The sequence below is a fragment of the Suricata suricatta genome, chromosome 15 (genome assembly GCF_006229205.1).
Source record: "Suricata suricatta isolate VVHF042 chromosome 15, meerkat_22Aug2017_6uvM2_HiC, whole genome shotgun sequence".
In the NCBI taxonomy this organism is placed as follows: Eukaryota; Metazoa; Chordata; class Mammalia; order Carnivora; family Herpestidae; genus Suricata; species Suricata suricatta.
Genome location: NC_043714.1, coordinates 49157875 through 49175808, shown reverse-complemented (window position 1 = coordinate 49175808; position 17934 = coordinate 49157875).

Genomic DNA, 17934 nt, shown 5'->3' with positions numbered 1-17934 from the left:
CACGGGGCTCAAACCCACGAACCGTAAGATCATGACCTGAGCCAAAGCCGGATGCTTAACCAACTGAGCCATTCAGGTGCCCCAGACACAAGTTCTTAAATCTAGAATCTGTCTACTCCAATGTCCAATGACCAGTGACAGTCTGCAAGCATTGCAGAAAGGTTTCTTTTAGGTTTTTACTCCATTAAACCTTGTTTTGAAAACTTTACTCACAGAACACATTAACTAATAATCTGTGCCTTCTAAATAAAATCTCAGCACAAGGCTAAATTTGGGGGGGGGCGGTGATTGGGGGCAAGTAACTGGCTTAACAGGGTTCTTGAAATATTTGACAATTATGTTTAGTTGCCTTTCTAAGCAACTGGGAAGGCTGCATGAGCCCCTGAATGAGAACTACTAGCGGACTAAATAAATGTGAAATTACTTACCCCGCCATGGAAGTCTCTTTACACCGTGTCCCATTCTACCTCTGGCCTAATTATCCACTGCACTCTCTTACATACACTGTGCACTAGCCACTTTTGCTGTTGCTCAAATTTTCACACCTCTGCTCTGTCCTGATCTGTTCCCAAGCTCAGAATCCTCTTGTCTCCATTATTATCTATCAAGATATAGGCCAGTGCCGTGTTCCCTGCGACGCCTCCAGTCTTGCACACCATGATTTCTAGACTTGAAAGGTTTTCTCAGTACTCGGAAGATACCTCTATCATAGATTTTTATCACATTCTGTTACTATTCTGTCTCTTTTCAGAGACTATAAGCTACTAGAGTACAGAATCTACCCATAATCACTTTCCCCTGTGGTCTAGCACATTGCTCAATAAATATATGGTAAATAAAGTCATCAACGAACCCTTGGGCCAATAGTAGAGGCACACAGCAAATGAATGGAGAGCATCTCAGCGATAAAATGGTGGCAGACTGATTCTCAAGCAGTTTTGGCTCTCGAACTCCTTTGAAGGTTGTGTACGAGCTCAGAACCTGCACCCCTAGAAGATGCCTACATGCACAACCACATAAAACCCCTTACAATGTTAGGTCACCGGAGTGGCTCTCAGATAACAACTTCTGCTGTAGCCTGTGATTCATGTCAATAAAGCTCAACCAATCACACGTTCTTCCTTTGGAAGTAGCAAAGAGATTGGGGCATCTCGGTGGCTCAGTGGGTTGAGTGTCCAATTTCAGCTCAGGTCCTGATCTCACGGTCCATGGGTTCAAGCCCCATGTCAGGCTCTGTGCTGACAGCTAGCTCAGAGCTTGGAGGCTGTCTTCAGATTCTATGTCTCTCTCTCTCTCTGACCCTCCCCTGGTCATGCTATCTCCCTCTCTCTCTCTCTCTCTCTCTCTCTCTCTCTCTCTCTCTCTCTCTCTCAAAATATAAATAAAACACTAAAAAAAACAGCAAAGAGATCACCCATATATTTTGCAGAATCTACTATTTGGCTAGAATATAACTTTGAATCTGCAAAGCAACATCAAGTTGACAAAAAAGGGACAAGTAATCAAAAGATAACTGCAGTACTTCATTAAACACCACTGGTGCCAATTAAGTCTAGTTCATCCCTAATTTGAATAACCAAGCTAAATATAATAGAAAAATTATTCCTTTTGTGTATCCACACTCAGGTTCTTAAAGCAGTTATTGTCTGCTTCTTTGTCTTCAGAAAAGATTTAAATTTAAGAAAGGTTTACAACATGGAGAAAATTAGCTGCTGATAAATCAGTTTCTCTAAATTAATTACTCTATATCAAAAATTTAATCAAAAATCTATCATCAATTTTCAGCAAAGCATGTCCCAAGAGTGTATCCTAAATATGTATCCAAGAATACCTTACAAAGTTCATTAAATGACCTATTTTTTAAACTTCCTGGAATAAAAAAGATAATGAGAAAATAGATTGTTTAAATCTATAGACTTTCCAGACAATTCTGATCTAAAGAATTTAAAAATAAGAACTTAAGGCAGAACACAGCACCATTTAAGATGTAGCAAACATGTTTTAAATATTAATGAGAACTTTTCCACTGATATTTTCCTTAGTGATTTTTCAAAATTAAAATTAGATTTGCCACATAAAAGAACTTATCTATCTGAAATGTTAGCAATTAAACAATGAATACTTAATGGCTAAAATAGGTGTATATTTTAAAATTGAAAACTGTGCAGTTATGTTCCTGTAAGAATTAGGTAAGCAATGGAGTTGCCATTTTACATTTTGGGGGGAAGGATAAAGAAATAGAAAATAAAGAAACCTATTTGGACTAATATTTGTGGTCTTAATCCCACCAAAACTAATATTTAATTTCAAACAAATGATAAGGGGCACCTGATGGCTATGTTGATGGAGTGTCTCACTTTTGTTTTGGTGATCATGGGACCAAGCCCTGCATCAGACTCCATGCTGAGTGTGAACCCTGCTTAGGATTCTCTCTCACTCTTACTCTCTCCCTCACTCACATTCTTGCTCTTTTAAAAATGAAAATTATAACACAAATGTGATAAGTACTACATAGAATGAACCAGTCTTAAGGATGGGTACAGAACTGATAGGAAGGGGGAGATGATACCTCAACCACTACTGTTACTAGGCTGATTTTTCTGTTGCCCTGGGATATGTTCTAAGTTTCCTTCATTGGCACAAATTTCCAACTGACATAAGTTATAAGATGATGTTGAGTCTGAACCATGTCTTTTATAGTTAGAAGCAGAGTGTCGCATTGCTACAAAGGTGATACTCTGGTTGGCTGGACTTCAGATGAGATGAACTATGTAAAAGAAAAAATACCTGATGAATTTTTAATGATGAAATTATGTCTCAAAATGAATGGATGAGGAAACAAATGGGATTGATTATAGAAGTTTTTGAGAACAGTAGCAAAGATAATTCTTGGTGTTTTTTGAGTTGTTGCTATGGAATTATGGATAATTTAGCTAACTTAATTACCACATTCCTTTTTAAAACAAAAATAGAATCTTCCTATCCTACCAGAATCAACTTGGTGGTGCTTTTTCTTTCTAGAATTTATTTATTTTTTTAATAATTTACATCCAAGTTAGTACATGGTCCAACAATGATTTCAGGAGTAGATTCCCTAAGCCCCTTACCCACTTAGCCCATCCCCTGCCACAACCCCTCCAACAACCCTCTGTTTGTTCTCTATATTTAAGAGTCTCTTATGTTTTGTTCCACTCCCTTGTTTACATTATTTTTGCTCCCCTTCCCTTATGTTCATCTGTTTTGTATCTTAAAGTCCTCATATTAGTGAAGTTGTAGGACATTTGTCTTTCCCTAATTTTGCTTAGCACAATACCCTCTAGTTCCATCCATGTAGTTGCAAATGGCAAGATTTCATTCTTTTTGATTGCTGAGTAATACTCCTTTTTGTGTGTGTGTGTGTGTACACACACACACACACACACACCACATATTCTTTATCCATTTATCCATTGATGGACATTTGGGCTCTTCCATACTTTGGCTATTGTTGATAGTGCTGCTATAAACATTGGGGTGCATGTGTCCCTTCAAAACAGCATACCTGTATCCCTTGGATAAATACCTAGTAGTGCATTTGCTGGGTTGCAGGATAGCTCTATTTTTAATTTTTTTAGTAACTTCTGTACTGTTTTCCAGAGTGGCTGCACAAGTTTGCATTCCCAACAACAGTGCAAAAGAGATCCTTTCTCTACATCATGTCAACATCTGTTGTTGCCTGAGGTGTTAATATTGGCCATTCTGACAGGTATGCAGTAGTATCACATTGTGGTTTGATTTATATTTCCCTGATGATGAGTGAGGTTGACAATTTCTTCATGTGTTGGCCCTCTGGGTGTCATCTTTGGAGAGGTATCTATTCATGTTGTTTGCCATTTCTTCACTGGACTGTTTTTTGGGTGTTGAGTTTGGTGAGTTCCTTGTAGATTTTGGATATTAATCCTTATTTGATATGTCATTTGCAAATATCTTCTCCCATTCCATCAATTGCCTTTTAGTTTTGCTGATTGTTTCCTTTGCTGTGCAAAAGATTTTTATTTTGATGAGGTCCCTATAGTTTCCCTTGCCTCTGGAGACATGTTGAATAAGAAGTTGCTCCAGTCAAGGTCAAATAGGTTTTTGCCTGCTTTTTCCTCTAGGATTTTGATGGCTTCCTGTCTTATATTTAGGTCTTTCATCCATTTAGAGTTTATTTTGTGTATGGTGTGAGAAAGTGGTACAGGTTCATTTTTCTGCATGTCACTGTCCAGTTTTCCCAGCACCATTGGCTGAAGAGACTGTCTTTATTCCATTGGATATTATTTCCTTCTTTGTCAAAGATGAGTTGGCCATATGTTTGTGGGTCCATTTCTGGGTTCTCTATTCTGTTCATTGATCTGAGTGTCTGTTTTTGTGCCAGTACCATACCGTCTTGATGATTACAGCTTTGTGATAAATCTTGAAGTCCAGGAATGTGATGCCTCCAGCTTTGGTTTTCCTTTTCAGGATTGCTTTGGCTATTCAGCATCTTATGTGGTTTCATAGAAATTTTAGGATGGTATATTCTGGCTCTGATCAGAATGGTGATATTATTTTAATAGCTATTGCATTCAGTATGTAGATTTCTTTGGGTAGTATTGACATTTTAATAATATTTTTTCTTCCTATCCAGGAACATGGAATATTTTTCCTTTTTTTTTGTCTTTTTCAATTTCCTCATAAGCTTTTTATAGTTCTCATTGTATAGATTTTTTTTTACCTCTTTGGTTAGATTTATTCCTAGGTATTCTATTGTTATTGGTGGAATGGTAAATGGGATCAGTTCCTTGATTTCTCTTCCTGTTGCTCCATTATTGGTGTATAGGAATGCAACCAATTTCTGAGCATTGATTTTATATCCTGTGACTTTGCTAAATTCCTGGATCAGTTCTAGTAGTTTTTTGGTGGAATCTTTTGGGTTTTCCATGTAGAGTGTCATGTCATCTGTGAAGAGTAAAAGTTCAACCTCCTCCTGGCCAATTTGGATGCCTTTTATTTCTTTGTGTTGTTTGACTGCTGAGGCTAAGACTCCCAGTACTATGTTGAATGACAGTGGTGAGAGTGGACATCCCTGTCATGTTCCTGACCTTATGCTCAGTTTTAAACCATTGAGGATGATATTAGCAGCAGGTCTTTCATATATGGCTTTTGTGATCTTGAGGTATGATCCTTCTTTGCCTATTTTCTTGAGGGGTTTTTCTCAAGGAAGGATGCTGTATTTTGTCAAATGTTTTCTCTGCATCTATTGAGAGGATCATGTGGTTCTTGTCCTTTCTTTTATTGATATGATGTATCACATTGATTGTTTTGCAGATATTGAACTGGCCTTACATCCCAGGTATAAATCCCACTTGGTTGTGGTGAATAATTCTTTTAATGTGTTGTTGGATTCAGTTGGCTAGTATCTTGTTGAGAATTTTTGTGTCCATCTTCATCAGGAAAATTGGTCTATAGTTCTCCTTTTCAGTGGGGTCTTTCTCTGATTTTGGAATCAAGGTAATGTTGGCTTCATAGAAAGAGTTTGGAAGTTTTCATTCCATTTCTATTTTTTGGATCAGCTTCAAGAGAATAGATGTTAACTCTTCTTTAAATGTTTGGTAGAATTCCCCTGGAAAGCCATCTGGCCCTGGATTCTTGATTATCAGGAGATTTTTGATTACTAATTTGATTTCTTTACTGATTATGCATCTGCTCAAATTTTCTATTTCTTTCTTTCAGTTTTGATAGTTTATATGTTCCTAGGAATTTGTTGATTTCTTCCAGATTGAATTTTATTGGCGTATAATTGCTCATAATGTTCTCTTATTATTGTTTGTATTTCTTCTGTGTTGGTTGTGGCCTCTCCTCTTTCATTCTTGCTTTTATTTATTCCTTCCCTTTTTCTTTTTGATCAAACTGGTTTATTCATTCTGTTAGTTCTTTCAAAGAACCAGCTTCAGGTTTCATTGATCTTTTCTACTATTACTTTGGTTTCAATAGAATTGATTTCTGCTATAATCTTTCTTATTTCCTGTCTTCTGCTGACTTTGGGTTCTATTTACTGTTCTTTTCCAGTTCTTTAGGTGTAAAGTTAGGTTGTGTATATCTGTTACCTTTCTTCGTTAAGAAGGCCTATATAATTCCCTCTTATGGCCAACTTTACTATGTCCCAGAGGTTTGGGGCTGCAATGTTATCATTTTCATTGGCATCTATATAATTTTTAATTTCCTCTTTAACTTTTTGGTTAGTCCATTCATTCTTTAGTAGAATATTATTTAGTCTCAAAGTATTTGTTATCCACATTTTTTCTTGTGGTTGATTTTGAGTTTCATAGTGTTGTGGTCTGAAAATATGCCCAGTATGATCTCGATCTTTTTGTACTTGTTGATGGCTGATTTATGTCCCAGTATGTGATCTATTCTGGAGAATATTCTATGTACACTGGAGAAGAATGTGTCTTCCACTGCTTTAGGATGAAATGTTCTGAATAGATATGTTAAGTCTATCCAGTTCAGTGTGTCATTCAAAACCATTTTTTCCTTGTTGATTTTCTGTTCAGATGATCTGTCCATTGCTGTAAGTGGGGTGTTGAAGTTCCCCGGTATCAATGAGTTTCTTTGTTTGTCACTCATTGGTTTATATATTTGGGTGCTCTCACGTTTGTAGCATAAGTATTTACAAATAGTTAGATCCTCTTGGTAGATAGACCCCTTAATTATGACATAATGCCCTTCTTCATCTCTTATGGTCTTTATTTTAAAGTCTAGGTTATCTAAGTATGACTACTCTGGCTTTCTTTTGGTAACCATTAGCATGACAGGTGGTTCTCCATCCCCTTACTTTTAATCTGAAGGTATTTTTAGGTCTAAAGTGGGTCTCTTGTAAACAACATATAGATAGATCTCATTTTCTTATCCATTCTATTACCCTATATCTTTTGATTGGAGCATTTAGTTCATTGACATTTAGAGTGAGTACTGAAAGATAAGAATTTATTGCCATTATGTTGCCTGTAGAGTTGGAGTTTCTGGTGATGGTCTCTGGTCCTTTCTAGTCTTTGTTGTGTTTGGTCTTTTTTTTTTTTTCTTTATGTCTTTTTTCTCCTCTCAGAGAGTCCCCCTTAAAATTTCTTGCAGGGCTGGTTTAGTGATCACAAACTACTTAAATTTTTGTTTGGGAAACCTTTTATCTCCTATTTTAAATGACAGCCTTGCTTAATAAAGAATTCTTGGGTGCCTATTTTTCTGATTCAGCACTTTGAATATATCCTGCCACTCCTTTCTGGCCTGCCAAGTTTCTGTGGCTAGGTCTGCTGAGAACCTGATCTGTCTTTCTTGTAGGTTAAGGGCTTTTTTTCCCCTTCCTGCTTTCATGATTCCTTCCTTACCTGAGTATTTTGTGAATGTGACTATGATATGCCTTGTTGGTGGTCGGTTTTTGTTGAACCTAATGGGAGTCCTCTGTGCTTCTTGCATTTTGATGTCTATGTCTTACCCCAGGTTAGGAAAGTTTTCTGGTACAATTTGCTCACATAACCCCTCTACCCCTTTTTCTCACTCTTCATCTTCTGGGACCCCTATGATTCTGATGTTGTTCCTTTTTAATGAGTCACTGAGTTCTCTAATTCTTAAATCGTGCTCTTTTGCCTTAGTCTCCCTCTTTTTTCTGCTTAATTATTCTTTGTAAGTTTGCCCTCTATATCACTAAGTCATGGCTCTGCCTCATCCATCCTTGCTGCCATGGCATCCATTCAAGATTGCAGCTCAGTTCTAGGATTTTTATTCCATCCTGACTGGCTTTAATCTCCACAGAAAGGGACTCTAGTCTGTTTTCAGCCCCAGCTAATATTCTTATATCATGATTCTAAATTCTGGTTCAGACATCTTGCTTGTATCTGTGTTAAGTCCCTGGCTGTTATTTCTTCCTATTCTTTCTTTTGGGGTGAATTCCTTCATTTCACCATTTTGAAGAAATAAAAGAATAAGGTAAAAAACAAATTAAAATTAAAAAATTAAAAACAACACAAAATCAAAGGATGCTAGATCCTAGGCATGTTCTGGTCTGGTCATTAAAAAAAGCTTGATAGATTGATTAAAAAAAAAAGAAAAAAGAACATGTTTGAAAATTTGGAAGAATGAATACAAAGAAATAAAATAGACTGAAATGTTGGAAGAAAATATAGAATTTAAAAAATTTACAAAAATGTAAAAAATTTAGAAAAAAATTAAAAATATTTTAATAGAAATGGAAAATAATTCTATATTCAAGAATAAGAAAAAAAATAAAATTGAATAGATGGATGAGCAAACAGACTGAGTACAATAGAAATTACATCAGTTTCTCCTAGAAGTTGAACTATGAAGCACTTTAAATCTGTAAACTAAGCAAGCAGAGAGACTTGTGTTGTTCCTGAAGAGCAAGGTTGACCCAGTTGGGGGGGGCCCAGTTGGGTAAGGCTTAGCGTAACAGCTCTGTTCTCTACTTGATGGTGCTGCTTAACTTACCAGGGTGGGGTGGATTGTTGTGAGGCCTGTAGGTTTGTATGCACATGCGCAGCAGGAGTGAAAAATGGCATCACCCCGCTACCCAGTTTCTAGTATCAGAACTCTGTGTTCTCCCCTACCAGCAATTATGCACCCCTCCTTTGTCTCTGACTTCCGTCTACTCTCTGCTTTTATACTCTCTGTGACCAAGCTGTCAGGTTGCCAGGCAGCACCTCCCTCCTGAGTTTTATCTCAGATGCTGCTGTGTTTCTTTGAAGGGACTGAAGCTATAACCCACTCAGACCTTCTGGGGGAGGGTCTCACTGAACAATGGCCAGGTGCTGGACCATCCCTAGGGACATTCAGGAGCCCTCACTGCTGCTGATGCCCAGGGACTGTGGCTGGGTGCCAAACCACCCCAGAAAAAGTTCACACAATCGTGTAGCAGCAGCATTTCAGGGACTATGGAAAACCCCAACACGCATCTGGCACCCTGCCTGCTTCTGCCTTAAATCCTTCTCCCAGCACCAGCGAATGTGGTTGTTTTCCTTGGTCCGCTGGGACCTTTGCCTGTGGGGAGGCTGCACAGTGTCTATTGAATGTCCTCCCAGCTGGAGAACCGCCTCTCCCCCTGTGTGGCCTGAGGACTTTGAGGACCTTGCTCTCTGCTCCTGGGGACTCCTCCTTCCCACCAGAGCACCATCAGGTATCGAGCTGTGGAGTTTCAGACTCTGCACTTTCATGGTTTACAGTCTTAATGGAATTTAAACTCTCTTCTTTCTCCTTTCTCCCTTTTTTGTTCAGTCCTATGTGGCTCTTTCCATTCTGACTTTTTCTTTACAGCTGCTTTCAGCGGAGGAGCAGATTCTTCCCTACTCTCCCCCCATCTCCGTCCTCTTTCTGCAAGCAAAAACGGTTTCGTGCCCACCACAGCTTTCTCCCCCAGTTCACCTCTCCACACTGCATACCTGCTGAGTTTTCTGGTTCAGATTGTGCAGATTGTTGTATTAATCCTCAAATCTGTTTTCTAGATGTGCAGGATAGTTTAGTGTTGATCTGGCTGTATTTCAGGGATGAGAGAATGCCAAAAACAAAACAAAACAAAACCTCCATGCTGTTCCATCATCTGGCCCTCCTTCCAAAATGGAAAGCTCTAAACTTGGTGCTTCTCATAATACATTCTTCAAAATGTCACTGTATTGATAAAGCTATTTGCTACAATAGCTGCCCACAGGAGATTGTGATCAAAGAAATTACTTTTTTTGCCCAATTTTGATTATTTTATAACTGCTTCTAGTTTTATTATGAAATACCTCTCCATACAACTTTTCTGAAATGGCCTTTTCTTTTTATATTAACTCTGATGAAGGTAAAATAGTCTTACAGATATACTGCTTTTTTAAAACTTAATTCAGGGGCACCTGCATTGCTCAGTTGATTAAATGTCCAGCTTCGGCTCAGGCCATGATCTCACTTTCATGGGTTGGAGCCCCACATCAGGCTCTGTGCTGACAGTTAGTTCAGAGCCTGGAGCCTGTCTTTGGATTCTGTGTCTCCCTCTTTCTCTGATCCTCCCCTGCTCATGCTGTCTGTCTGTCTGTCTGTCTCTCTCTCTCAAAAAATAAAACATTAAAAAAAATAAAACTTTATTCATTTATTTTGACAAGGAGGGAGTGAGGGAGGGGGGTGGGACCAGACAGAGATGGAAAGAGAGAATCTCAAGCAGGCTCTGCACTGTCAGCAAAGAGCCCAATGGAGGGCTCCACTCACAAACCATGAGATCATGACCTAAACTGAGATCAAGAGTTGAATATTTAAGCTACTGAGCCATCCAGGCACCCCCAGATACATTGTTTTCTACTAAATAACATGCTGTGAAACTTTGCATATTCAGTCCCAACCTATACCTGCTTGAACATAGTACTTTCTTCATTTATTATTTGTAGGGGGAAATGCTAAAGATTTGGGAAGACCTAAACTAGATGTAGAAGACAGAGATCCATGGATAGCGAGAATTTGTTCATTCAGCTACTACTATTAATAGGAAAAATATGTAATTATCCAAGTTAAGATACTTTGGAGAATGAAACTGGAAATGAAATGGTGTTAATAATAATGTTGGGACAATAGGTACACATTAGACTTCTCCCAAGATAACTGGATTGTATGCTTAGCATAATTAAGAATCTTTTAACATGACAAGCAGAGGGATATTTTTTAAATGGAAAAAAAAAAAGATAGGTTACTGCCTTCGAAGATCCCAGAGTCTAGCACCTGAAAGGAATAAATCAGTCCAGATGCTGAGACTGCAAAAGGGCACTGTATTGCCAGCCAGTTGCCTGCAGTGGTAACTCCTCCCTTGTTTGAACTCTAAGGATTAGCTTGGGATCTAGGCTTCCATTATCTGTTCGAATATTTGTATGGCTTGACTTGAGCCACAGTTATGACCCAGCTTTGCTCTCTTGTTTTGTTTTTTGTTGTTGTTGTTGTTTGTTTGTTTTTTGTGTGCCCTGTTCCCACTTGGGGTGGCTTAAGTCCTGTAACTAGGAGTACATGAATGCTCTTCTTACCAGAACTGCACATGATGCAGAAATGATCCAATTTTGAGTGTATGTTTACTCCCTGAGGATTTACAATTTAAGTAGTATTGATCTTGAATCTCTACATTGGCATGAAGTAGATAATTTTTTAAATTGTAGTATGTGCATTGTTCTGTATATTGACTTCCTCATATATGTGGAGCCATGCAATCTTCAAAACAACCCTAGGACAGTGAGCATATCATTCTCAGTTTATAGGTGAGGAAACGGTTTCAGAGAGGTTAATTTGTCCCAGGGTACCCAGCTAATCATGGAACTAGGATTCAGATCCAGAAATCAGGCTCTTAATCTCAAGCTCCTAACACTCCGCTCCTAACACACTCTGTTTGGCAGAACAACAGGCTGAACTTGAAATTGGCATTCTTGAATTAATCCTATCAGCTCAACTGAAATATAAGAAGGTTAAGAATTGTTAATCCCTTATACAGTTAAATTTGCTTTCTTTATAGTTTATCTTCACACACAACAAGTATGTACTTCAAAATGAAGAAATCTGAAACTGCTGACAGAGTACATTGTACTTACACAAAGTAAATATATACTAATGTTGTTAGAGGAAGGAGGGAGTCTGTATTTTAAGAGTCGAAGAAAAGATAACTATTTAAGCTCCAAAACCCACAGGAAATCCATGGTCCTTTATCCAACAATACAATCAGTTGAGTGGTCCAAGAATCCATTATTCCAAAATACCTCCCCAAAAAGCAAATGCAGATGATTGGTTCAATCAAAATCTTCAGTCAGAAATGTTCTTTAACATGCATGTCACATAAAGATGCTTGGCTTGTTTTTATATTTTGAATAAGTTAATTTAAACTATGCTTCAATTCTTCAACTCTAAATAGATAGGGTATTAAGTATTGCAGAGACATGAAGAGGTTTCTTCTAGCCTATCTATATAAAGTAGAATTGTATTCCATCAGAACATAACAAGTACTCTTCATAACTGGATTTATTTTTGCTAATAGAATTAGAGCGCTCTTTGCTTTCAACTTGAATTGTTGAAAATCATTCTAAACTGTCTTTGTTCACTCCTGTTGTCTTCTATTTGGACAATAGATCTTAAGGTGCCTCCACTAGTTTCCCATGGGTAAGGTATAATGCAGTAACCTTAGAATGAAAACTGAATTCAATAGCTATCTGTTCCTGTAACTTAATTGAGCCAAACTCTTAATCACTTATTTATGCCTTGGTTTCCTAAACTGTAAAATGAGTGATTTCTGGTCTATTGAATTTAAAATATCAGTTCAGGGGCATTGGATAGTTGAGTCAGTTAAGCGTTGGACTTTAGCTCAGGACATGATCTGTGATTCATGAGTTCAAACCCCATGTTGGGCTCTGTGCTGACAGTTTGGAGCCTGGAATCTGTTTCAGATTCTGTGTCTCCCTCTCTACCCCTTCCCCACTTGTGTTCTCTCTCTCTCTCTCTCTCTCTCTCTCTCTCTGTCTCTCTGTCTCTCTGTCTCTCTCTCTCAAAAATAAGTAGATATTTAAAAAAAAAAGACTTTAAAATATCAGTTCAAAATTTAAATGGCCCCATGTATATAAATATACTTTGCAACTTAGGAGTGCTATACAAGTGTATAACAATTAATAGAAAATATGTGTAATGAATTGGGCAGTATAACTTCCAGTTATTATTTGGAAGTTGCTGAAAATTTTCCATTTTAGGTATTAGCATCTTTTTATTCTTACTGCATTTGGCTTCTTATGAATGAAACTATTTGAATTCTGAGGTTGCCCTGTATATATTCTGTCTGCACTAACCTGTAGTTCATTAGACTTGATGAGGAGCATGTTGCAGTCTGTATTTTCATACTATGTTAAATAATAAAAATAGTTAGATGCCTTGGTTTGTGTTTGGGTGTAATTTGTTTGGATCTGAGAAATCCTGTAGTATAAAGGGTTATACTAGTAGTTTGGTTGTATCCCCAGCCAATGCTGCTTTTCTCAGATTATATCAAAATTGTTAGAATTGCAGCTGAATTATATGCAATTACATGCATCTTACTGGGACTATGTATGTGATTTTTGTTATGGGCAAGTGACATGACAAAACTAATATTCTTTTGAGTTGTCACAAGCAAAATGCAGCTTAGGCATAGATGATACAGAGAAATAAAAATTATTTGTTCTAAGTTTTCATTTAAATTCCAGTTAGTTAATATATAGGGTAATATCAGTTTCTGATGCAGAATTTGGTGAATCAACACTTATATACAACACCCATTGCTCATCACAAGTGCTGTCCTTAATCCCCATCACCCATTTAATCCATCCACCTCTCTAGCAACCTTCAATTCTTCTCTATAGTTGGGAGTCTTTTATGGTTTACCTCCCTTTTTTTTTTTTTCCTTTACCTGTGTTCATCTGTTTTGTTTCTTAAATTCTATTTATGAGCGAAATCATATGGTATTTTTCTTTCTCTGACTGACTTGTTTCACTTAGCCTAACACACTAGCTCCATCCATGTCCTTGCAAATGGCAAGATTTCATTCTTGTTTTCATGGCTGACAGACACATGGAAATACGTTCCACATTATTTGTCATCAGGGAAATATAAACCAAAACTACAATGGGATATCAGCTCATACCAGTCAAATTGGCTAAAATTAACATAACAGGAAACAACAGATGTTGGTGAGGATGTGGAGAAAGGGAAAACCTCTTACTGCTGGTGGGAATGCAAATTGGTGCAGCCCCTCTGGAAAACAGTAAGGAGGTTCCTCAAAGTTAACAGTAGAGCCTATTGACCTATTGAATATAAATATTGGTTCAAAATTTGAATGGCCCAATGTATATAAATATTTTTTGCAATGCAGAAACAATAAGTCAGTCATAGCACTACTAAGTTTTTACCCAAAAGATACAAAAATTCTAATTCAAAGGGATGCATGCAGCCTTCTGTTTATAGTAGCATTATCAACAATAGCCAAATTATGGGAAGACCCCAAATGTCCATTAACTGATGAATAGATAAGGAAAATGTGGGGTGTATCTATCTATCATCTATCTATCATCTATCTATCATCTATCTATCATCTATCTATCATCTATCTATCTATCTATCTATCTATATACACACACACACACAAGAGAAACACTGTTTAAAAATCTAAAGAAATAAGAGTGTAAAACTATACTATTGAATGAAACATTGCTCCTTTTATAACTTTTATCTTGAAATAACTTTAAAATTAAAGAAAATTTGGAATAATGAAAAAACCCTAAACCCAGGCTTATTGCTTGATTATTCTTTCTCCCTGTTTGTATCTATCTATACACATACACACACATGCACGTTCTTTTATTTTCTGAACTATTTGAGAACATGTTGCATATAATCAAGCCGCCTTAACCCTAATGCTTTAGTGTGGATTTCCTAAAAACAAGGATATTCCCTTATATAACCATATAATCCAATTCAGAAAGTTTAATGATACAGAAATTTCATTAAAAATTTTTTGAAGTACAGTTGACGCACAATGTTACATTGGTTTCCAGTATACAACATAGCAGTTTGAGTTTATACATCATGCCGTGTTTACAAATGTAACCACCATCTGTCCACTTACCATCTATTACAATACCATTGACTATATTCCCTAAGCTTTGTCTTTTATCACCAGGTCTTAATTTCAAAACTGGAATCCTGTCTCTCCCACTCCTGTTCACCTATCTTGCCCATTTCCCCAAACCCTTTCTTCTCTGGCTATCATCGGTTCTCTGTATTTGTGAGTCCGTTTCTGCTTTTCATGTGTTTTTATTGTTTTAGATTCCACAAAAGGGTGAAACCGTATGGTACTGGTCTTTGTCTGACTTATTTCACTTGGCATAATACCCTCAAGTTCCAACCAGGTTGTCACAAATGGCAAGATCTCGTTCTTAATTATGACGGAATAAAACTCCACTTTAAATATACAATATCTTTTATCCATTCATCTATTGATGAACATTTAGATTTCTTTCATATCTTGTCTATGGTAAATAATGCTGCAATAAACATAGAGGTGCATGTATCTTTTTGAATTAGCATTTTTGTTTCCTTTGGATAAATACTGAATGGTAGAATTACTGAAGCATATGATACTCTATTTTTGATCTTTATTGAGGAACCGCCATACTGTTACAAGAACCATGTTGTATTTTAGAAGAGTTACTGTCACATATAAGGCCACAACATACCAGGTCTTTCATTCATTTCATGGAGAAGTGGGTAAGGGTCCTCCTCCTGTCTTTGTCATGACAAAAAATCCATTTCTAGCCCTAGCAGAGAATATAGCCCAGATCTAAAGATCTCTTCTTATGTATGTGGGGGAACCAATATGCAGGATCAATGGCCATGGGAAGCTAGAGAATTAGATCCCTGCAAATCTTATAATGGAACAGAATACCCCAGTCCTACTACCAGGGTTTGGATCCTCAAAACTTCAATTATTGAAAAGAACTGCCTTGCCCAGTAGGGAAGGAAGTTCACCATCTTCGTTGGTTTCCAACTTTATGTCTACCAAACTGACACTTACTAATGACTTCATAATCATCAATTTATAGGCCCTATCTCCTTCCTCATCTTCCTTTACATCTTCTGATTCGACACTTGTAGATGTTCTCTTGTTTCTTCCTCCATACTATCCAGATATTCTCCAAAACTAAGTCTTTGACTTCTGCTGCACTTTCTTCCTGGAAATTCATATTCAGTCTAAACAGCTCTTAAATCTGTAGGTCCAACCTCACTTGGTTATTAACCCTAACGTTTAATATTCAACTACTTTCTAGATTTCTTTGCCTATTTGGTCTAGAGATATCTCAAATTCAGCATGTCCAATATTTAAACCTCTTCAGCCTCCATTCTCTGACACTGTTCTTTGAATAACTATTCTCTTGATGGGCCGGGGTTTAAATTTAAATGACCTCCTATCTTCTTTTACCCTGACACCTCATTAAATATAATAAGAGTGATTAAAAGAGTTTCCCTGATTCTGTCAAACTCAGGTTGTCCCTCCTCCTCCCACATTAAACAGCTCCTTCTGTTTAATTCTTTAATCTAGTTTACGCTTGCTGATTAATCTTTTTAGATTATCTAGATATTATCTATTTAGATTATGCCTTAAGCATTTACTTCCTACTCAAAAATCTAAAATGGTTCTCTACTACTGAAAGAATATTTGGACGCCAAGCCTGTTCCTCAATGGTCTGGCTTCAAAAAAAATTTTTATCATGCTGTTTTTATGATTTTTCTATAACACAGGGCTATTTGCTTCATGTACATATCCTGCAATTTCAGTCTCTTTATCTTGCAAAATGTTATTTTGCCTGATTTTCCTTATGCTTGCTAAGTCTTCCACCCAAGTAGGTCTAGATTCTACTCAATTTTTAAGGGATTAGCTTACATTCCATCTTTACTGTGAAATAGTTCTTAGTCTTCCAGATGTAAGCAATCTCTTTTATGAAATCTTAGTTTTATTTTTATCTTTATTTCATCTACAGCATTGGTCACTTTGGCTTTGTACTATATAATAAGTTTAATGAAATTTTAACAAAAATTTATGAAACACTTGCATGTACCAGGGACATTGGTAGACACTGAGGATGCATAGTTGTATTAAAAAGAGTTCAAATCCTCAAGCAGCCTCCATTCTAGCATGTTTATGAACATTTATCTTCCCTACAAAATGAAAATAAAGTATTTTGGAGAAGACCATTTCAAAATATGTTAAAAAGAAAAATCAAATAATAACATAAATATTATGATCAGACCAATTTTTTTAAAAAACTTCAAGATCTCACCACAGGTAGAAAAGTTCTCAGAGCATTCTATTACTATAGATGATCAGTTTATACTACATTTTGCTTAATTTCAACTAAAGTTCAACTTCATGATAATTCATTTTTTTCTTTCTCTTCCCTAGCAACTAAAATAATATTTTTAAATAAATGAAATGAAAAGGAAACTTTTGTTACAAGGAATGACTTTGAAAGTTTCCATGTGAAAGCATATTAGCTATTCTCCTAAATAAAGACTTAGTAATAAAGAAGTGTTTTGTAAAAAATAGTTCATAAATGACCTAATAAGATACATATTGATAACAATATATAGCAGTGCTTCTTAAATGTTAGCATGCATTAGAAACATTTGAAAACTTTATTACAACACAAATCAATGGGGACCCACTCCCAGAATTTCTGATTCAATAGGTCTAGAGTGGGGCCTTAGAATTAGCATTTTGGTCAAGGTCTGAGTTGATGTTGGTGCAGTTGTTCCAGGGATCATATTATGAGAACTACCACTCCACAGAATTGCTTTGCTTCATGAATATTTTGAAAATATTTCTAAGGGCATCCCATTCCTTCTTTCATTTCTTATGAATTTTTAGAGAAGAGAAAATGGTCCTATATCATGATCGTCTCCTGGTGATTTTGATTAGTCATCTTAGATCTCTACATTATTCATCAATTCTGGGAATGATCAAATTAATAAACAATATTTTTGAAGGCTTATGTTATCAAACCATTATGTAGTGGATAATCTTATATTAAAATCTATCAGTTATGTTATTATCACCATTTACATATATTCAAAAGTATGTAAAGCTAAGGCTCCCATAAAGGTCTGCCTGACACCAGACTAAAGCTTTACTTTTCCTACTATTACATTTAAGAAAATAAATTTGGGGGGACCAGTGATTATTATTCCAGTGTTTGTTACACAACATAATTGAACAGATATATTTCCTGAATATAATATTTGATGAGATTTCTCAGACAAAATTATTCCACCATGTCTCTTCCTAAATGGCCTATTTCCTATTTGTTAATGTTCTATTTTATCTTCAAAAGTGAGCTCTTGGTGAGGGCCTAC